Raw genomic sequence first — 24,224 nt, forward strand, 5'->3', positions numbered from 1 at the left:
TGTTTGTGGATCATTCACAATAGGACCAGGAATGTGTATTAAGAAAAAGTGTACTTACATTTAAATTAATTATTTGGTACAATGCACTTACTGTGTACATACAGTACATCTTTTTACATTGTACTTATATTTGAAAAATATCTGCATGTTATTACATCTGTAATTACATTTATAATTACACTGTTGACCCATCCCTTACACCCTTAAACCAAGTTCAGAATACAATACGAACACAATAAGTACATTGTACTTATTTGTTTTATGTAAGTACATAGTATAATATAAATTATAAACAATATAAAGTGGGACCAAATAAAAGTAAGTCAATTTTAATGTCGTGTCAAGCACAGATCAGTAAAAGCCAATAAAGCAACAGAAGTCATATCCACAGCAGTTGTAAAACAAGGTAAATGGTTTTACCTTATTGGAGTTTATACATGCACATCAACTAGTCAGTTATAAGAGCAGCTCCAAAAAAAACGGTTGCACTTCCACAGATGGCTGAAACGGTTACCTCTTGTTTTTTTGCAAATGAATTGAAGCAAACAAGTTTTGACAACAGCTAATCATTATCCAATTTCCTCAGATTTTTGTGGAGGTCATTTTACCACGGCAGCCACATTTTTCACAAAGTACATTTCCCCCTTGGATTTCCTCTGTACGAAATGGCAGCTCAAGCATCCTGGCCATGTTCATGGCTGCTCAGTTTACAGAACTTACTTCCAACAACAGGCTCTTCATTTGAAAATCTAATTGAGCGACAGCAAGCCTCCAGGCGCTAGGAAATTATGAAAAGGCTAATCACTCAAAATCAGTTGTTATACAGTATGCAAAGAAGACTGCATAATGATTATGACTCTATATATATATATATATATATATATATATATATATATATATATATATATGATTTTGGAGCTAGATCAGGTATCTAGGCCAGCAGTTTTGCTTTCCTCTACAGTGGTTAATTCTATATGTTCACAACGCAAAGAGCTGCCAATCTTACCAAGATCAGGTTTCAGATGATCTCACTCGCCTGCCACTATATGAGAAACTGCTTTTTTTTTTTTTTTGCTTGAAGGGTGTGATGTCTTGTAATTACATGTGCATCAGCATACTCCCATGATAGCACCGTGCAGGTTTAAATACATCTCCATAGATTTTGAGCCAATATAAAGTCGTGTATAGATGTGTTTTTATCACAGCTGAACAAAAACAGCTTCTCTCCTTCAGTGGATAATGACAAAGAAACAGGATGTTGATGGTAACAGAGAGATGAAGTGTGTATATGTGTAGATGTGTGTTTATGCAACACTGCCAGGGACTTTGGGAAAGTATGATGAAAACTTTCTGAGCCATTAAGATGAGCCACCTCCTGATTTATTCATAATGTCCATTTGTTAAAGTATACAAGCATCTGCTATAGATTTTCTTAATGGGGGAGTGAGTTTGATTGTGAGCAACCCTCAATTTTTCAATTTTTATGCTCTGCTTCAATTGCTGCAGTGCTGGGTTTCATTGTGAGGATTTGTGAGGCACTATGAGAGAAATACAGAGAGATTGCTGGATGGAGATCGCTGGTGGTCGGATCGTCTTTTTATATTTCTCGGCCCAGAGTGGAGGATGGAGCAAGGGTGTGTTATCTCTTATGTCCACAGAGAGGGAACATCAATACCAGGTCATTTCTTTTAGCCTACATGAATGCATAATGTCATGTTGTCTACAGGCCTTAAGTCTTTTCTCAAAGGACAGATCTGGGAGTTGCATGACATACAGTCTTACACTATATACACATCAATAATTATAATGGATATTCTTTTTTTATTATTATTTACTTCTCTGAAAGTAACAGATGTTGAATATAGAATGCCAATTCCAAAATTATGACAAAATCTATGTAGTGTTTGGCGACCAGAACCCCTAGCACCCATATAGCAACAAGAGATGTGTGATTTTGACAAAAAAAAGGTATCTCGATATTTATAAATTTTTTCTGATAATGATAATTTAATATTTTGCCAAGTGTGTTTTTGTGTTGGTTCCTTGACAGTGAGGTCTGTCTTGGATAAATAAAAGAAACTAAATCCACCAGTAGTGAATATATTAATTAATATGTGTGTGATATTGTTTAGCAATATCATATTGTATAAATATATACAACAGTAAACCCATACAGGGTATTTTTGCATTCATAACTTGCATTAAAGGGGCATTCCAATGGCACAACAGGTTTCATCAAGCAGTCAATGTTTTGGACTCTCGAGACATGTTTTTTTATTATTATTATTATTCTCATACATACTCTATATTGTCATCTCACACATTGTTAAAACAGCAATTATGATATTATCGTAGAAGATAAATATCGCACACCCCTAATGGCAATACTCAGAACAACCAAAAATCTATTTGTATCCCAAACACAAGAGTGAACTTAACTTTACTCCTCTTCTTGACTACATTCATCAGGCTGACTTTGGACTCCTCCATGTCTAGACTACCAAATCCTAACGTATCATAATTCCCCATAATTCCTTGCAGTATAAACATGTGCTTCATTTAGATGCCTATTGCAAAATATAGTAATTATATGATATAGTCATTATAAATCGGCAAGCGTCATAGGTCGTGTCTGCATTCTAGACTAAATTAGCGTGTCTGTCTTCTTCCAGCTCCATCTTCAGTTCTATCTTTGCTTCATCTTTATCTTGCACCTGCACAGTGTGTGTCAATCACTCGGCTGTGAGTGTACGTGTGTGTGTGCTGGTATGGACGTATATGTTCATGCATTCGTCCACATGAATGTGTCTCTGCCCTCACCACACGTCTGTTGTGTCTCCTGGCGACTGTGCAGGTGTCGAGGAGGCTTTAATAATGCACAGTAAGCCTGCTTTGAAGCCGACTGCTCCTGGTGCACAATATTCCTTGGCTCCCCGTGGATCTCCCTGTCAGTTTCTCTGCCTGGGGCCGTTTTACCTCAGCTATCAGCTCTCCTGTCAATCACTCTCCTGATGAAGCAATACTCAGACACCGCAGGGTGTGAATTAAGGAGCAGGGCATTCAGTGCACTTCATATTCACTTATATACCATACAAAACCTGCACGGCCATGAACTCTTGTTTATAAAATGTTTATTTGCAATAGATATTTTGCATCAAAATGTAAAAAACTGGTTTGATGCTGGTCATTAGTCCACCCATGTTTTCTTCCAAAATAGGGGGGTGAAACTATGAAAACCATTTTAAATGACATGATTTAAATGTCTGTTTATATGTACATTTTTGCATTTGTATTTTGGAATATTGATGTCTTTTTGCACCTTTTGAATGTACTCAAGTGAAAATGAGATTTGACAGCTAAACAGAAGGAAGATGTTTTCAGTTAATAATAATTTTAGTTTTCACCTTATTCACACCGGTGTTGTCATTGCTACCTAAAACAAAAACTATTACAATTTTGGCATTTGAAATATATAATATATACAAAAATGAGATAAAAAAAATGGCAAAAGCACATAACAAAATGACTAAAACAAAAATGAAAAGAAAAACTGAAAATATAAAAGGAAAGCTAATTCAAAATATTAATAAGTACTATAATAATAAATTGCTCTCTCTCTCTCTCTCTCTCTCTACAATCACTAGTACTACAATCACTAAAAAACTGAAATAAAAATAAATTAAAGCTAAATTGAAATATATAAAAAAATGATAAAAAAGGCAAAAGTGCACAAAATGACTAAAACTTAAATTAAAATCACAACTACTATTCAAGGCAATTCAAAACATTAATACATACTATAATTGTACAAAAATAATACAAAAATAACACTGATCCACACACAAAGCAAATGGCTTCAGATGACTTCACACGTCGTTTTTGTAATTTTCTGATAACCGAAAAAAAAAAAGAAGAAAGTCTGACAATGTCCGTCCACAATGACTTTCACTGTATGGAAAGGGCAGCCATGGCATCTTGCGAAAACATCTCTTTTTGTGTTTGATGAAAGTAAAAAAGTGATATGATAACAAAAATGTAATTTCTCACATCTCACAATTTATTCCTTTTTTGCCACAGAATAAAAAAAAGGTAATTTTGAGTTTTTCTCACAATTTACACTTTTCTTCTCCGAATTTGGAGTTTGTATTTCAAAAATTCAGAACTTAGTTTTTTCTCAGAAATGTGAGACACAAACTCAGAGTTGCAAGAAAAAAGTCAGAATTCTGAGATATAAAGTTGCCATTAATTATTATAATTATTTTTTATTCCAAGGCGGAAATGGGCTTCCATTAATAACACATTAAATTAAACATGCTCTTCTGAAGGAGAAGATTTGAAAGAAAACTAGACAAAGAACCAGAGCGCTAAACTAATAATGTCTAAAAGTATTGGAGCTAAATTAGGTCAGCCACTGTTCCACAGTATCATTGCAGACTTTCTTAAGGATGCATTGTCAGCTTCGCCAAAGTCCGTATCCCCTGAAAGAGCAGCAGGCTCGAGTTCATGCAGAGTTTCTTTTTTAATCTGCTCGTGGTAACCTGAGATGCGACCCTCGATGCGCTTTATCCTCCCATGTACAGCAGATGCTGCTTTGTGGAAGTCAGACACTATCTAACTGTAGACACTACATTCACACAAAGCCTTCTCACTTAAGCAAGCACAGTCACATGGTGGGCAAGGAGTGGACAAAGCACACACACATGTGTGTGAGCACAAGGTTGTCTCAAGGACAAGCCAGCTGCGTCGTCTAGGCAGAAAAGCCAGTCTGCCACAACGTGATCCTCCTGCCAAACAAAACAAGTGGAGAAACACGCAGACGGCCCGGTGATTCACCCACACAAACACCCACATATCACCATAACACAGACACGGGCACGCACACCTTTTATTTTTCTGAAAACTAGCATTACATCTCAAGACCAAATGTAATTTATAATAAAACTCATAAGCAGAGTGATGTCGGAAGATCTTAAAGGGACAGCTCACTCAAAAATAAAAAATCTGTCATCATTAAGGTTTAAACATTGTAGGGTTAAACTAAAACTATAAAAAAATAGTTTTCGGTTATTGGAATAAAGCTGAAATAAAACCAAATATAAATATTGGATGAAAAAAGAATGCCTTAACTCAAACAAACAGGTTTAAGTTTGCTAATTACTAAAACTAAAATGAACCATGGCTAATAATTATTATATTTATAAATAAAGCTACATTTAACAAAATTTAAAGGAAAGTAAAAAAAAAAATCTTTACGTAAATATTTTTGTAAATTTTATTCACTGAAATGTCATTACGAGAAAAATGTCATGATGAGAAAAATTTGGCATGATGAGAAAAAATTTCAATATGTATAATTACTTAAAAAATATGAGTACTATAGAAACAATATTGGGAATAATCACTGTCTGTGTTTTAGTGTGTTTTCTTACGAATCAAGTGAGTGAATGAATTCATCATCCATTCACCAAAACTTAAAATATTTTCCCATGAGATCGGGTGCTCTTTGACATATATGTGAATGCAAGTGTCAAGCCTTATAGTTGATTACACTGACATAATTTTCATCTTTGTGTGTACTATTCCTTGCATTAAAAAAAGAAACAATGCTTATATACTCATGAAATTGGAAAAAAGAACAAGATCCATCCTCAGCAGTGTTATCTCGGTGTGACTGAGGTATTATAGTTTTTATTCTCTTGCACAAAGCAGCAAAATCCAATTTGATTCAAGTTCAAGGTAGTACACAATACTGAAATCCCCTAAATCTCTTTTGTTATGTCATTCCCGACCAGTCTTCCACATCTATATGAAGAAAGCTTCTGTTGGATACTTAGAACTAGGAAAACTTATACCTGCACTAATCCCTAACTTGAGTGGTGATCTGAGCCGTGTTTTGTGGGAGAATGCAGATTTAAGTTAGGAAACGTTCAGCCTATATCGCATGATGCTTCCTGTGAGAAACTGAGGGTAGAAATGTAATCTCAGTGCTGTCTGTTATCTGAAGCCTGGAGGAGTCAGAGGCCTCATCTTTGTATGTAGCTGAATCTCTGCTCTTTGTAACACATGAGAACTTTTTTCTTGCACTTGGCACTTACTGTATATTGTGTGCCGGATATACTGTGGCAAACCAATATTTGAATATGAACAGTCATTTTGATTACAGAGCAAAAGATGGATTATTAAATTGAATATTTTCACTTGTAGTATTGTTGTTATACAAAGATAGAATTTAAAGCAATAGTGCACCTAAAAATGAAAATGATTCAAAATAAAACTAACTCACTCTAGTCATTCCAAACACGTTTGATTTTCTTGTTTCTATGGAATTTTACGAAATGTACAGTGTCGTGGTTGTTCTTTTCCATACAATAGACGGAAATGGGGACTGGTGCTGCCGAGTTCCAAAACTGCACTGTTTTTTGTTTTGTTTTTTATTTTATATAAGAAAAAAACCTTTCTGTAAAACTAGTTTGTTACATTTCGAGATGTCTGAAGTCTAAAAAGGCTGAAACTGAAATCCATCCCAACTTCCTAATCTCATTAATGTTTGTTTACATTTGAATATCTAATTTAAAGACACGTCAGCCAGATTTCATTGAATTATCTATCCATAATATTGCTTTCTCCAGTGAAAAAGGCTGAGAGAAATATTAATAAATCAAGATCAGCGTTTACAAGCGAAAACAGTCTTCTAAACAAATATGTTAGAGGATTTTGATGTGACAGGAAAATAGGGAATTGACTTTTTTAATTGGAGGAAGCGTTACTATGCTCAATATGGCCTAGTATTACTTGTGGATTATTGTGATGTTTTTATCAGCTTTTTGGACTCTCATTCTGATGGCACCCATTCACTGCAGAGGATCCACTGGTGAACATGTGATATAATGCTACATTTCTCAGAATAGGTTCAGATAAGGAAACAAACTCATCTGCATCTTGAATGGCCTTATAGTGAGCATATTTTCAGCAAATTTTCATTTTTGTCTGAACTATTCTTTTTTATGGATTATGGATGCATATATTGGCCGGAAGTGATGGTTTAAAGTTAAAACGCCTTAATTATGGATTTGTTTCTTATGCACATGCATGCTAATTGATGGACTGGAGTGGTGTGGATTACTTGTGGATTATTGTGATGTTTTTAGCAGCTGTTTGGACTCAATGTCCCTGCAGAGGATCCATTGGTGAACAAGTGAAATAGTGCTAAATTTTTTCCAAATCTTTTTTAATTATCATTTGGCCTAAAAATCCTTGTGCACTTTTATGCTACTTTAATTATTTTTTGCTTGTTTGGAGCTCAACAACATCTGCCATGTTAACTTTCACTGTATGGAAAAGAGCAGCCAGGACAATCTGCTAAACTTCTGCTTTTGTGGTTCACAAAAGACAGTCCGTCACACGGGTTTGAAACAACATGAGGAGTCTTACACCTTCACAAGCATCTTGTTTATGAATATAAGTTTATGAATACATTCCCAGATGTCTTACCTGAAATAAACCTATTTTTGTCACTTTTTTTGAACAATACGTATTTAGTCTTTTTCATTTTTACATTGCATGTGTTAGTAAGTGATCTAATAATTCCTGTTTGAATTTCCCAGTGGTTCCTTTGGCTTGGGGCACAAGCAAAATAAGAGACGCTTGTGTTAAAATGGGATTTGAATTCTCCTGTGGATCCAGAAACCTGTTTCTTTCTCCAAATCATAATTTCTGCCTAGATGCAGATCAGACGGTTCAGATGGGTTTAAACCAAAAAATAGCGCAATAAGCCATTCAAGGTTGTGCGTTACAGTGACTTCATAAAACTACGGCAAGAAAAACAAACCAAAAGACACAGATTTCCAATGAACAGAGTAAAAATGAATAACATAATTCATCATAGGATTTCAAACAGGTGCCCTTATGCCTTTTAGCACAGAAACGGATGGTTGCAGGAGCTTGCGGAGGATAGAGGAGGGTGAAAGAGGTTTTGGTGTACTCTGTGACCGCCTCCAGTGCTTCATGCCGGTCGGATGACTGAGCGCTGCTGACGCGATCGGTGCGGGAGGAGGACAGAGCAGATGCCATGTGAAAAAGAGAGTGGGAGGATAAGTACAAAGTGCACATGGCCAAGACACCACAAGCACATGGGATCCTGAACGTAATGAAAAGCAATGATAAGGCCAGGCCTCATCAACAAACACAGTTACTGGGGGACAGGGGGGGTCGAGGTAACCATGCTGAGACTGAACACGATTATTATTCTTGAGAAACTGTTATGAGACTTAACCCTTTAATGGAAATTAACTTTCATTAAAATGTTTACTGAGTAAAATATATTTAGTTTAATAGTTTAATGACTGAAAATTTGTGTCATCATTTATTCACCCTTGTACAATTTTCCAAACGTGTATGACATAAAAGAAAATATATTTTTTTCCTCTCTCTCTCTCTCTCTTTGCCGACACAACGGTAAACTGTTTTGTTACCAATAATCTTCAAAATCTCTTTTTTTGTTTTCCAAAGAAGACAGAAAATCATACAGGTTGGGAACAACATGGTGGTGAGTAAATTATGACAGACTTTTTCATTTTTTTGTGAATTATCCCTTTAACCCTTCACATAAAGCTATTTTTACTTAAAACGTTCTTGTGGTTTACTGAGTAAAATATATCATCACCCAATTTCATGATTGAAATGTCAATTCTGACATCATTTACTGTCTCTCATTTTGTTTTCCAAATGACTTACTTTCTTCTGTGGAACATGAAATAAGATATTTTGAGAAATGTCTCAGTTTATTTCTATATGGACAAAAAAAAAAAAAAAACACTTTCGTTAGCAACATTCTTTAGAATTACTTCTTTAGTGTTCCAAGGAACAAGGAAAGTCATACATTGCAGTAATAAGTCAATTGCACAGTCATTTTTTCCTTAGTGAAACTATGGTTGCAATTTCCATTGTTACCAACATTCTGCAATTCCCGAAAACATACTTCCACCAAGCATTTGCAAACAGCATCGTAGACTTGTGTGGTTATAACACAAGCTCTCTGCTTGTTGTTAGAAGTATTGTTTCTTGTTAGTATAGCATGTGGAATTTTGAAAACACTGTTTTTTATTTATTTTTTCAGTGAAAGATAATGGCGTCCAATGTTTTGTTTTAGACTCCATTGACTTTCATTGTATGGACAAAGTGAGTTTGTCAAAATAGATTATATTTTTGCCATAAGAACAGGTTTGGAACATGTGAGAAATCTCTTTAAGACGTGTCGTAAAAAAACAAGAAAAAAAACAAGGTCAGTTGCATTGTAATATTTTCATAGCAAAAAAAAAAGAAAAAAAGATGACAATTAAAGGTCAAATGATATAATTTTTTTGAATTTCATGTTCATGGCCTCCTGCACAATTCATTAACACATACTATTCCAAAGTAAAGACAAAAAAAAAATTGTCACACGTCTTCAAAATCTGTCATCAAACTCTAATAACTTGCTCTGCTTATTAAATAACTTTTCTTTGATGTCACAAACCCTTTCACTCCAAACAAATGACTCACGATCTGATCAGTCTTCAAGAGCTAAAACCAAGTGCCGCCCTACAGACACAATCTTCAGCCCTTTCCAATGTAAAGCTGCGTTGTGCTGCTGAGGTTTGCAAGGGTTGATTCTGCATCTGTCTCTGCAGCCTAAGGCTGAACATGTTTCTGTTGGTAGGTAGGGAGGAGAGATAAGGAATCTGTATGTGATATACATCTGACTGGCTGATACGTTAAAACATTTAGCTCTGCTCTGTTTAGTCTTGCGTCACTCTATTCCCGTAAGCTCATGGCTGATGGGAAAGGAAGTGGCCGGGCAGAGGAAGTGTGGCACCAGCTAAGTCAATTGAAATCTTAGCAAGGCCACGCAAACTGAACTGGAACAATCCAGTGGAACCGTTCTGGTCCAGTTAGTCAGTTGGTGAAATGTTACCTTGATCTTTACATGTCCAGAACATGTTCTTCAAAGAAGTAAGCTCAAAAAGCTGCAGGAGCTCAAACTGTATCTTGTTAACATGTCAGGGATTGTCAGAGGTGTCTTAGGTCAGGTCAGGAGAGGCTAAAATAGATTGCTCGGACATGCAATCTGTCAGGTTTGGTGTTGCTTTAAAGCTTTAAAAGAAGCCTGATTGCTTACAGTCCGACCACTTTGAAAATCATGCATTGTGAACTCTGCATTAGAGTGGAGACGCCTACAACTACAATGACAACAGCAATGAGGAAGATATCACTGGAATCACTTTCAGAAAAAAATGTTTTTTTTCAGCTGATGAATGATAAAAACATTGACAGCCAATCAGAATCCACACAACTTAAAACAGTAGTAAGCAGCAGACAACAAAACCACAGCATAAACCTACAGTATAATGAACAGAATGTTATCGTCTGTTGCTGTGGATGCTAATATAGTTTTCGCTATAGTGAGCTTTATAGTTAACTGTGTTAGTGTGTCTATGGTGCTGCCTACATAGGCAACTCACTAAGATCTGGAACAGAGTCAGTGTTTCATTATCGATCACGTGAGCAAGGCATTTGACACAAGGTTGTTTCAGAAGAGCTGTCTGAGTTTTCTTTAAAATCTCGTAAATTATTAATATCATGGTAAAAACTGATTTTTTTGTCAGTTTTCCTTCTATTGTGATTAAACAATTGTGTATTCCGAGTATTATGGCACAGATGCCGTAGGTGAGTCATGATCCACAACTGCCTTCCTGTCACACAAGTGCTACTTTAATGTTGTTGAAAGGCTGAATGGATAGTATTAGATGTTGTAAGACTTGCAGGTCCTCGACCTTTGACCTCCAGATCATAAACCATTTAAGAGTGCTAATAGTCAGCTTTCTTACCATGATATATTAAATGCTTTTAGTAGACTATGCTTTTGTACGCTTTTTGTATTTAGCAGAGTTAACGAACACAAAAGCAGGGTTACAATGCATGAAAGACGCAGCAGTCAGATTGGTTTAAAATCCTTTTCTTCTTTCTTCTTTCTTCTTTGTGTGAATGCACAGATCCTTTCACAAGTAGCCTCCACACATTTCCTCTGGAAATGAGATACTCCTTATCTCCGCGTAATTAGATCTCCTCGCTTCCTGTGCTTTTTTTTCCCACGCTAATCTGTGCATCTGCAAATAAAAACACTTATAATTGTAACATTTAGCATCATAAATGTCCAGGCATAAAACAAAAAAGATTTTACCACTTTTTTAATGTTTAACATTAGCATCTTAAATGTCCGCGCAATTACATATTTATATGATTCATTCAGTTAAAATTTTATAAACATTTTCATTTATGAAGATTATAAGATTATAAAAATGTACAATATCACATATTAGTATATTTTAAACGTGTATATATTTTCAACATAATCATATGTTATACAATTTAAAACAAATATTTAAAGTATGTCTTACCAAGCTAGATGCAATGTCATATGATGATGCCTAAAAATTTGGCAATAATAACATATTTTAAAATATTTTTAAATAGCCTTCGTATTGTGTTGTCTATAAACTGAAAAATTCCTCCTTTCTATATAAGATTCTATATAAAATATAAATAAATAAAAATGTAGAAATTCATAACATAAAATAATATAGTTATATGTACAATATGAGTTAAATAGTAATGTTTAATCGTAAATATTTGAAATTATATACTATATATATATATATATAGTTTATTTAAAATAAAAAATTAAATGTATAATTATTTATATAAATAATTATATTTATAGTATTTATTAATATAGAGAGTATATTTTAAATATGTTTTAAGTTTATATAAATTAAAACATTATATATATATATATGTATGTATGTATGTATGTATGTATATATATATATATATATATATATATGTTTCAGTTTTGTGGTGACATTTACAGAAGAAATGTTGAGTGCATTTGTTATCGGATGGATTGTATCACGCAGTTATACAGGTTACAGTGGTGTACAAATACAGTTATGCTTATGATGAACTGTGTAACAACAATCGCTCTGAACAACTGAATTCTCCAATGGTGTCTCGTGTAATTCTGCGTCATGCAGGTTTTGTTTAGAGCAGGAAAAATAGGCTTTGTCTACTCAAATTCCTGTAGGGTGTACTTAAAATCTGACTGTGTTTCCTGCTGAGGCTGCAGCTTCTGGAGCAAATACACACGCACAAACCACACAGAGTCACTGAATGACTCATTTGTGTGTTATCTCTCCCAGACACTCACATGGAAACAGTACACACACTCAGGCGTTTATGCCTACACACACCCACGTACACACACTTGCACACACATGCACAGGCACATTTCTGGCACGGGCTCATTGACGTCAGAAACCCCATCCCCCATCACTTCTTCAGTATTTGCTATTCTTCACAAAGCAATGCTGGCTATTTGGGTCATCTGCAGCTTCATGTGTTGATTTAAATCTAGTGACCCTGACCCAGCTGACCTGGCCCCTACAATTAGGCGAAAAGAATCAGATTACAAAGTCAAAGTTTAGCCTCTCTCTCTCACACTTCATTTCTAACTTTTAGTGAACTGAAGCGCGGAATTTCCAAGGCACGTGATTTATGATTTCAGCCCTTTGCCACCTCAAGATAACTGGCAGAGACTAGATTCAAAGTATTCAGCAGTTTGCATTAAGTAAATGTTTCATCGTAACTTCTTTCAATCATAAAAAGTGGCCAAATAATCTCATGTTATTTGCTAACCTCATGTCTTTCTAAACCTGTATCTAAACCCACACTACACCTTTAAGAACTGGAACCTTATCAGTCCATTTTGTAAATATTAAAGCATTTCCTTTTTCGAATAAAAAGTTAAATATAAGATATTGTTTAAAATAAGAAGTAAAGTCAGTTGGGAAAAGAAAAGGCATATTGTGACATATAATGTCACACTGTAAAATATAAAGTTGCAATTATGAGAAAAAGTTGCCATTATGAGATACAGAGACACATTGTAAGATATACAGTCATAATTAACAAGAAACAAAGTCACAATTGTGAAATATAAAGTTGCAATTATGAAAAAAAACTTGTTTCTTTAAATAGATATAAAAATACATTGTGAGATACAGTCGCACTTGTAAGATTGTCATATTGTAAGATTTTGTCGCAGTTCCAAGAAAAAAGTTGTCATTATGAGATATAAAAACACACTCTGATATATACAGATGCAATTTACAAGAAATAAATTCGCAATTGCGATATTTGAAGTCACATTGTAAGCTACAAAGTTGAAATTATGAGAAAAAGTTGCCATGACGAGGTAAAAAGCCACATTGTAAAATAAAGTCACAATTTATGAGAAACAAAGTTGCAATTCCGAGAGAAAAAAAGTTGCCATAATGAGATATAAAGACATATACATTTGCAATTTACAGGAAATTAAAGTCAAAATTTCTCAACTATTGTGAGAAAAAAGTTACCATAATCACATATAAAGACAAACAAGATAAAAAGTAGCAATTTACAAAGAAAGTTGCTATTATGATATATAACGACATAAAGCATGCTATAAAGTCGCAATTTGCTAAAAAAGTTAGCATTATGAGAAATAAAGACTCACACTGTGTGATAGATAAAGATATAAAGACACAATTACTAAAAACATTGTTGCAACTACGAAATATTGCCTATATTTATTTTTATGAGATGAAAACAACTTTGAAATGATTCCTTGAAGTTTTTTATTTATTTAAATTTAGGACTAGAAATGTGCTCTAAAATTTTTACATTTTTGCGGTTTAATTAATTCAGCCCACCAAAGCTTTTACTGGCATGAATCTGTCTTTCTCGCTCTGAAGACAGATGTGTCCTAATCCCAGATGACTAACTCTCACGTTCTCCTGGTGCAGCGCTTCTCCAGAAATGAGGCTTGACTAGGGCCAGACTGAACCACAGTCCATCAAAACCAACCGGTCATCATCCTCCCCACACCAAACCTCAATAGGATATACAGACTCATGAACAACAAACTTAAGCAGATCCTGAACTTTATAAGGATGGAAAACCAAAGCTTTGTTAACGGCTCAAGTCCTCTATGATTAACTTTGGGCTCAAACATTCCTGCTTGGTCTGTGGATGCCTTATTGGTAGAGTAAAACCACTTGCATGGCAAGTTTTGGCGGCCTACTGGGGAATGCTGACTTGTGACTAATGGAAGGGTTAATGTAAGGAGGGTGCAGGGCGAGGATAAAATTAGGGACGCAAAGAAGAGAGTTTGTCCTTACCTTGGGCAGCAGGACTAGACCCCAGCAAAGACATCCCCTCCCCACTGACCTTCAGTTTCCTTTTATGCTCTGTCTGCAACTCCTGGGTCAGCTTGACCTAGTAGGTTAGTGTTTTGGGAAATGCTGGGTTGCAAATCTGAAAGAGTACGAACAGGGTCCAAAATAAACACTCCAGCTGACAAGCAAATGTATAGGAACTACTTTACATCAGATCAGATAGTTTATACACACACACGGTCAAACTTTGTGTGTGTGGGGGCGTATTTTTGTGGCATATCAGGACACAACTTTGTATAATGACTTGGGTATGACACAGGTATTACAAGGAGAGGGTGACTTATGAGGACATAACCCATGTCCCCATTTTTCAAAACGCTTATAAATCATACAGAATGAGTGAGAAAGTTGAGAAAGTAAAAATGCACTAAGTTTCCTGTGAGGGTTAGGGTTAGGTGTAGGGTTGGTGTAGGGCCATAGAATATACAGTTTCTACAGTATAAAAACCATTACGCCTATGGGATGTCCTCACTTTTCACAAAAACAAACGTGTGTGTGTATGTGTGTGTGTGTGTGTGTGTGTGTGTGTGTGTGTGTGTGTGTGTGTGTGTGTGTGTGTTTGTGTGTATAAACTATACACATTTATAAAATAAATAAATGTGTATAAACTTTTCAATACAAAAAAACTATTAATTCTATTGTTTTATATATATATATATATATATATATATATATATATATATATACACGCACACACATTAATTTATTCTTTTAGAAATGTAAATACACACATTAATACGTACATATGTATACTATATCTACAAAATATATGAAAAATATCTATAGTTTCTAGCTATCTATCTATGTATCTATCTATTTACACACTGTATATATGCATACATATGTGTGTGTGTGTGTGTGTGTATATATATATATATATATATATATAATCTATCTATAAATGATATACATGTAAATGAAAAGATGAATAGAAATGAGTGAATGAAAGAATTAATACATCTGTCTGCATGTATATGTTTGTATAAAATATTGAGACTGTTTTCAGTCAGAGGAAAAAGATCAACTCTGAGAGAAATCTGGGGTAAGAAGGAGAGAGCATGGGGAGGAAGAGAGGGGGAATGACTGAGACAGGGACCACATGTCACGTGTATCTGGAGAAAGTGCATATCCCCTCACAGGGCCGTCCCTAGACACAGCATTTAAACTAGCAGACACGTCTGTCACGTCTCTCCACATGCGTTTCCCCACACGCTGTCCTAACACCTCCCTCGTTGCGCTTCGTCTTAATCAGATCACTTCAGCAAATCACTGTGGAATCAGATGTTTCTCCTAAAATGATGCTCTTATCCATAAAGTGAAAGTAAACAAGGACTCCACAAACCCCCCATAAAAGTTGGTCATATGACTTGTGTGCAAAGCTGTTAAGTTAATAGTAATACACTAATTAACACCTCCTCAGCTGTTACCCATTTACATTGCACATATTCCAATACATAAAGGCCAGAGTGTACTTTTTTTTTTTACACGTTAGCATATGTGTACAGCCCAATGCATAGCCCTTCAAAGCACACGACATTTGATAGTGCACACACACAGGTGCTCGACACATCCATACTAGATATAATATGAGATAATAAAAAAGAGTTGCTGCATATACATGGAATATAATCTTGAGTTTTTATCTCACAGTTCCAAATGTTAGCAAAACACAAATTATGAAATGTAACTCAGAATTCTGATGTAAACTTAAAATTACGAGTTTATACAGTTGGAATTGTGAGATAAAACCTTGCAAATAAAAGCACAGAATTTCGTTAAACTAATTTTGAGAAGAAGAAAAAAGAAGAAAAAAGATGTATATTCTGACTTCTTTTCTTAGAATTGTGAGTCAAAACATTAAGTAAAAATTTGTCACACCCGGACTGATTTTTATGAAATGTGAAATGTGTTTTTTTCTCCTTTTTTTATTCACTCAGCAGGATGAATGTTTGAAAGAAAACTCCGGTTTGGTTTCTCTGCCACCAAGTCTCAAGGCTATCCCACAGAACTCAGGACTGGATCCGAGCCAGGCCATTTTTAATGACTGAAATTTGGGATGAAATCCAAACAAAGAAATACAGCCCTGGTGCGGGCCTCCTAAAGTTATGCAAGTCTATGAGAGTTACAGCCCAATAAAAAAAATTTAATAAAATAATAGTAGAAACTTATGTAAAGCTCTCATTATTGTTGCCATGCCCAGTGAAGAAGGGATGTGGAGCTCTTCAACTAGAGCTGAATTACTGCGTGACGTTTCATTCAAGGAGGGACATTTGTGTCCACACAGTTTAAAGCAAGGCACTAAACAGTAAAATATGCAATTAAATATTTTACCAGATCAAAATCACAATGTAACAGAAGGAAGAACATCCATGTGAAACAGATTGTCAGAAAAAAAATCATTTTTCAGTTGATTGATTGAATAGAGGCAGATCTATACTCACTTTATAATTTACTAAGTGGACAAAATGATGATAAGTTTGGCATACGTCACCAGAGAGTGTCTTTTTACTGGAAGACTGAGTTATGATATTTCGCTTAAAAAGTATGTGTAAAAAAAAAAATTATTGATGAATTTTTTTATAGTAAGATCATTAACATGGATTTAGATAATAGAATTTTCATTTCATGCCACCTTTAAATATATATAATTCAAAATGATTATATAAACTTATATAATACAATTAAAGATATTAAAAACTTTTTTATAATACTGGTATTTTATAAGTATTTAATGACTATTTAAATTGTTTCTTTAATCATTTATATATATATTTTTTATAATATATCAGGGTTATCATGGTTAACTAAACTATAGTCAAACTAAAACAATAAAACGTTTTTTTGTTAATTTAAATAAAATCAGTATTAACTGAAATAAAATTACAAAAATGAAAAAGCTTTTAAAATATTTTAGCTACAGTAGTTGTCAGTGCAACATTTCTCATTTTAATTTAGATTCATGTGATGTCCTAAAATAAAACCAAAACTGAAATAATTAATAAAAAAAATAACAAAAACAAAAACAATGCATATACTAAAAGTTACAAATATTACGTTTTTAAATATTAATAGAAGCTGCAAACATGTTTCAGTGATAACTAACTGATATATTTTGTCCTTAGAAAATAGATAAATAGAAAAACCATCATTACATTTATTCTAAAATTGCTGAATAATTGTTGAATGCCAGAGCATGACCTTTATAATAGGGAGAGGAGCAGCCATCTTGACATTAAATGTTGAAATGACTTGATATGGAATTAATTTTCTTATAACGTTTAAATTCTTACAAAAAAATTACTTTAAGAGGCACAGACTCCTCTGTTATCCACAACGACCCTCCCAGTTCAAAGTGGCACATTATGGCTGAAGCCATATTTCTTTTACGAACATGCTTTTTTACGAGCTATATGGAAAGTTTTGTAAAGTCTGCAGGCTGCTCTCGCTCTGGCTCTCTCTCTCTCTCTCAGGCTGTAAACCCAAGTAAGCATCATGAGCATGAACCCTTAATGTGTACTCTGCGTCCTGTGGAGCCTGCTGAAGCTCAGGGTTCTGGGAACACAGGGTGCAACCTTATGCTGCTCGTGTCAGATAAACCACGCAGCTCAGCTCTGATCTGAGTCGAGGAAGAACTGGTGCGATATGGTCTCTCTGTGTATACACATCCTGTTTTATAATGGCATTTATAAACAGGTCTGTGATGTTCAGATCAGATGACCTGTCTGAGAACAGAATAACTTTGGGAACTGAGAAAGATAAATATAAATCAAACTGGCTCATATAATATGAAACATTTTTGTGCGTAATATGAATAGATGTCATGTGAGAATATTAATACAGTAATGGCTGTATGTGCTGATGGTGAAAAAAATATTAAAATGCTAATGGATGTGTTCAGAATAGCACACTAGCCTACTGTATTTTTTTTTTTTTTTTTTTTTGCACTGCATTAACAATCTGCTCGATTTCCATTTAAAGTGTGATTTCATCCACAATTTTTTTGGCATTTTGGACAGATTTTGTTTTAAAACATATAAAATGAAAAAATGAAAACAAAACAAAAACAAACAAACAAACAAAACACAATAACCTTTTTTTATCCCATGGTGAAAACAAACTTCCACATAAAGTAAATTTTTATACAAATAAAACAATGCAATAATAAATGCAATTTCATTTGATTTAAACAGTAAAAATCGGGAGATAAAAAGTCACAATTTCCTTTTTTATTCCATGGCTTTCGCAAAAAAAAAAGTCAGGACTGTGAGAAAAGAAAAAAAACAAATCTGAATTTTGAGTTTATTTCTTACTGTTATAATTTTATTTTTTTATTCAATGGCCAAAACAAACTTTCATAGAAAAGGGCTTCCATAGCCAAGACATTTTAAATTAAATTAAATTAAATTTTAAGTTGACCATAATTTCCTTGTAATATTTTAATTTACTTTAACCTGGATGCCACTTTTAACTCGACACTGAATTGTCATGCAACATAATAATATCATGTGAATATACTGTAGCATTTCAATATTAATATTTAGTAGTATCTAGTATTTAGTATTTAGTAGTTTACAGTGTATATTGTTTAGTCTTCAGTATAACTAATAACCCATTCTGAATGTTTGTTTCTTCCTTCTTACATAAAACCATGACTTGACTTGACAGGCCTTCCTACAGTTAGTGTCCCCAGTAGCTCCTAGCATCAGTCCACCAGACCTATGAATTAGGCCTTTGGCACAGGCTGCTGTCAGTGTGACTGAATCACAGGCTGCAGAAGGATTGTGGGGTATCAGCTTGGTGCTGTGCACTGATAGCATTCAGTCATCACTTTTGCATGGGGAGACAGAGCGAATGAGGGTGCAGCCAGTCAAGCAGAAACACGTCTAATTGATCTGGGCTCATTTCACTTGACTCTGCAGTTTTCACACAAGAGTTCACAACCTTCTCACCACAGGACAAGCCTTGCCCTGCCAAATAATTATAGGGGTATGAAGCCTAAAAATAGAAATAGAAAACTCATGTGTGTGTATAACTGAAATTAAGTGTCAATTAAATGAAATTACGTCTAAATTAAATTAGTTTCATTTATTACATTTTATATATGTAAATTAAATTACACTTATTTACAAAAATAACTTCAATTATTAATCTTATTAATACTTATTAATACTAATATGTACTGATAAACATTCACTATCATTAGAAATAAAATAGAACAGAAAATATAAATGTAAAATGACAGAGCCCAAATAAAAGCTTAAACCAAATCCATACATTTACAAAGATTCATTTATGAATTTCCAAACAATAAAAACCAGACATTAAAGGTAAAGCTTGTCGTTTTGGGGATGTTAAAACATTTCTCCTACGCCAGTTTAATGTCTAACCATATGTAAGTCAACTACAAGTAAACCACTTCTATGTTGATTTTCCTAGAAAGCGTAAATATAAAAATAATTTGTGAACATGCACAAGGGCAAGTGTACAAACACAAGGACCGAAGTTTGCCGCAACTGACGGTTCTGTGCAGGAATCACTTAATCTGTTTGCAAATGAACACTGCGTAAGAGAGCATGCAGCCTGTGAATCATGTACAGCAATCTTTATCCATGCGCAGTGCACAAACTCGGCCAGAGCTCTTACATAATCCAGTTAAAATACTCCCCCAGTCACATGTAGCATTCAGCCCTGTGGAGAGATATCCTACTGCCACTAGGGCTGTGCTGGCAACTGTTCAGACACACACACACACACACAAAGCCATTAAAGATTCAACTGTGATTCGCTGCCAGAGGTTCAGTGCCCTGCCTGCATGTGAACTGTTTTTGGAAAGATAAGCCAAGAGCTCTCCCTCCCAGCACGTGTGACTGTGTGGAGTCTTCACAGAGGAGCGTTATGAGAAAACACACTCACACACACAAACACTGCAAGAGGGAAAAAGAGGTACAAGATGGGCAGGACGTCCAGCCCTTTAAAGTCACAGCGCAGGATTCCTGAAAGCGTGCTGAGTTTCACTTCTTGCTGAGCACATGCAACTCGAAATGCAATGCGGCTGTGTGTTTTTGAGGGCGCTAATGGGTGGCGAAGTCGTCCCACGCATTTTCAACATAACTTCAACAGACTGGTGAAAGACAACCATGACTGATCTCTTTAAGGAGCTGAGTTGACGTGAAAAACCACATAATGGCCTGGGTACATCTGGCCAGCGCTGTCTGAAAAGATGCAATCTCTCCATCTGGGGCAGCTCACAAACCGTCGCACAATATGAGCCTGATCACCAATTCAGCAGCATTATAACACCTGGTCATTCTATGGTCAGATCTATCAATTATGCAACTGTATTTAATATTTAATTAAGGGTCGTTTATGGGTGCTGTGTATTCAGCCCTGTGTGTTCCAATGTCTGACAATGAATATACATGCTTCAGAAAAGGAAACGGTTCCTTTGTTTTTGAAAGTGATGGTCATTTCCATAACAGTGTCATTTGTTCCACATCTAAAACAATTAATAGTGTTTTGTGGTGGAAATGATGGTGGTGTAAACATTTCTGGAACAAAAGGATTTTTTTTTTTTTTTTTTTTTTTTGCTATAGCTAATTTCATGGATAGCATTTTAGCAAGTCCCTGTGAAATCTAAATAAACGTACAGTTTCTCATTTCCGGCAATATGGATCAGCGGTTCTGATGACATCACCCTGCACTTCAGCTTCTCGTCAGATTTTCGGTCCAATCAAATGCTTGCTAGAATCCGAAGTGTCCTGCCCCCTACACTATAACTAGACACTGAAAAAATACTTTTACTTAAGTTTTGCTGAATTGGTGGCAAATTCATATGGTTTAGGGGTGGACCTTGTTTACGCTTTTTTCTTTTCTAAAAATCACACTTTTAAGTTTGAATCAAATCATTTGAATGTACATTTGAAATTTATCACTAATTTGTCAAAATGTACAATAGTTATGTTTTCTCATGAGCTCAGGTTGGAAAAGCTGTTTGTCATTTTGGAAATGTACTTTGTGTAAAAACTATTTTATGTTGAAGTAATTTTAAGTAAATGTTTTAATAAATTATTCAAATTACGTATGTTTAATAGTTAAAGATTTTCTGGGTCTGGGACTAAGGTCGAACAATAAAACAATATATAAAATTTTTTCAGCATTCAGAAGGAAACAACGGAGGCAACTTTGCAGTTGTATTATGACCTTTGTATAAAAATCAACATAAAGGAGCCCAAAGCTGAAGAACATAAAACACATAGAAGGAGTGAAAGCAGAAGAGCAGAAAATCTCAAAGCCTGTTATGTACAGCTGACTTAGTTACATAATCAATAAACACCGCACATGGATTTCCACCACGAACAACGTCTCTGTCTGGAATAATCGGCCTGTTGCTGACCACAAAACTCTGCTCGGAGTGTCATGTTCTCTTACCCTTCAACATGATTTCAGCTTCTCACACTATTTCTGTGAAAGCACGAGCTGAATGTGTTTTTTATGATTGCTTGTAATGTGGGGCACGGGCTGTCCTCATCTGCCAACACTCACATTCACACAAGCACAAACACACACACACAGAGAGAGAGAGAGAGTGAAAGAGTGGTCTCTTGATCAGTGTGTAACACATGAAACACAAAGCAGATACGGTCAGTAATGAGGAAACATCTGTTCTGGCCATATTCAAAAGGAGCGTTACTGAGATACAAACATCACGCTTAATTTAGTCCTCCGCACTTAAACTGCCAATGCAGTTTAACCATCTTTTTTTTTTTTATACAAAGGCACATTGCTACATCAAATGCACAACTGAAAACCAAAAATATTCATAATATTTAAAATTCATGTGTAAGAGTTCCTGCAGTCTAGCTGCTATTTTTCAACCTCCCTACAGCAAATGAAGTGAGAGGTCACCATAGGTGATGTGAAATGTATCTACACAAACACATGGATAATGTAGCAAAACGTCAAGAACAAGATGTCTAATTCACTCAAAAAAAAAAAGAAGTACATTTTATATATTATATATATATATATATAATAGATGTACAATATATATTATAGATGCTTATTTACACTTTTTACACACACACACAAACACACACACACACACACACACAAACACACACACACACACACATTTTTATATAATATTCCAATTAGCTATTTAAAAATAGATTTTACAGATATTTTAATTATGGTGATTGTCATCACTGTAAAACAATTATTTTAATTTAAAATCATAAGTATTATAGTAACTAATAGTTTTAGTAAATTGTAAATATTATTACATATTTAGATTTTCAACAATAATTAAGCACGGTGCAAAAACTTATACATTAATATGCAAATTAAATACTTTATAATGTAACTTTTATTTAGATATAGATAATATACATATACCAATCTTCGTTTTAATCAAATCACATATATATATACACACATTCACTCACATATTTATCCACAAAGTCACTCTTCTCTCTAGAGTGAGGGCAGCAATTAATTTCTAGCCTCCTGTGGAGATGACATTCGAGGGTGGAAGCGATGTGGGCACCCAAGTGTTATTCTCTCTTTTTTTATGAATGGAATAAAGAAAAGCAGTGAGAAATCCAGCATTCCCCCGCAACCCTCCATTCCACTGAATCATCAGTGTCTGCCAGACAGTGCTTCCAAATCACCAAGCCAATTTTCACCTGTGACTCATCGCAGGCCTGACACAAGGACGAGCGGCTGAGCATTATTGCCTTGTATGAAAACATATACAGCAGAGAGACCAGTGAAAACCATAAAGTTAATTCAAATATGAATTATAAATAATATAATATATAAATAAAAAATAACAATCAATTTAAAGGCAACACAAACAAATTTTAGTTGTTGTTTGCATTAAATTAAATACAGGATAATCATTTTATTTTCATTTTTTATAGTAATCAGAAAATGCAATCTCATATGCACCAGTATAAGTTTGTTTTCCACAAGTATTCTTGCTATCTATAAACACTATGTATATTTTAATAAGGTCAGTTAGAAAAATTTCTTCAATAAATATTTCGGAGAAACATTATATCATCGCTGACCTAACTGTGAAATGACTGAGAGAATATGAATCAGCTATGAAGTTTCAGGTTTTCTTTTTTTAAAACAGCTGTGTCTTTTGTTTAGCCTGTCATGATGGTTCAGCATAGGACTAAATATTCTCATCATATTGCATATTGACCCCATCTTCAAACAACACCCAGTTGTTTGCTCTCCATTTCTATGTGACTTTCTGCAGGGCGGTTTGGACACATATTAAATGTATGGGTAAAGAAGGTGCACATATATCTGGGTTTATATATGAACTTGTGAACGCAGACATTAGAGTAGAGCGTGACTGCACTGTGTACCAATAAGAGAAGTATTAGATAGTGAAGATGAATAGTGCAGGTTATCAGTGTCGTTGTCTCCTGCCCAAAAGTGAGGGTCACGGCTGCTGTTTTTAGCAGCATGTGTTTGCGACACACCTTCTTCGCAACCAAAAGGGATGATGGTGTGAAATATAGTTATGACTCCTTGCCTCTCAGTTTAACCTCAAATAGAATCACCAAAGCTGAGCCACAGATATGGCCTCGCTTGCACCTTCCCCTTGCAATGACAGTAAGAAATAAAACAAAAATATGTGATATGCGCATAATAAACCCCTAAAGTATAAAAGCTACGAAATCACACCAAGAACAGTCGTTATAGAGATAGTGATGCCAAAGGGACGTTGATATTCTGTTTATTAACTTCAATTGACTTTCATTTAAATGCTCAAGCTCTTTCTGATTCTGATTGGCTGCCAATGATCAGTATCATTATCAATGTGAAAAACAATATTGTCCCTCTGTCGTTATTGTTAGTTATAGTGAACGTCACTATTCTCATAGAAATGGAAAG

At 34.8% G+C, this 24,224-nt stretch overlaps 2 long non-coding RNA genes across 2 annotated transcripts in view; one reads left to right on the forward strand and one right to left on the reverse strand.

Moving 5' to 3' along the window:
• The first annotated feature begins 7,951 nt into the window (after nucleotides 1–7,951).
• LOC132133640 (uncharacterized) lies at nucleotides 7,952–16,661 on the forward strand. Its single transcript, XR_009429189.1, has 3 exons — nucleotides 7,952–8,207; nucleotides 8,509–8,545; nucleotides 16,253–16,661. It is a non-coding gene; the product is annotated as an uncharacterized LOC132133640 (long non-coding RNA).
• Nucleotides 13,531–24,224, reverse strand: part of LOC132133639 (uncharacterized) — a 36,613-nt gene continuing 25,919 nt past the window's right edge. Inside the window, exons 2-3 of the long non-coding RNA XR_009429188.1 lie at nucleotides 14,271–14,391; nucleotides 13,531–13,985 (exon numbers count right to left, since the gene is read on the reverse strand). This is a non-coding gene — a long non-coding RNA (uncharacterized LOC132133639). The remainder of the gene's footprint in view (nucleotides 13,986–14,270; nucleotides 14,392–24,224) is intronic.

The sequence above is a fragment of the Carassius carassius genome, chromosome 50, assembly GCF_963082965.1.
Source record: "Carassius carassius chromosome 50, fCarCar2.1, whole genome shotgun sequence".
NCBI lineage: Eukaryota > Metazoa > Chordata > Actinopteri > Cypriniformes > Cyprinidae > Carassius > Carassius carassius.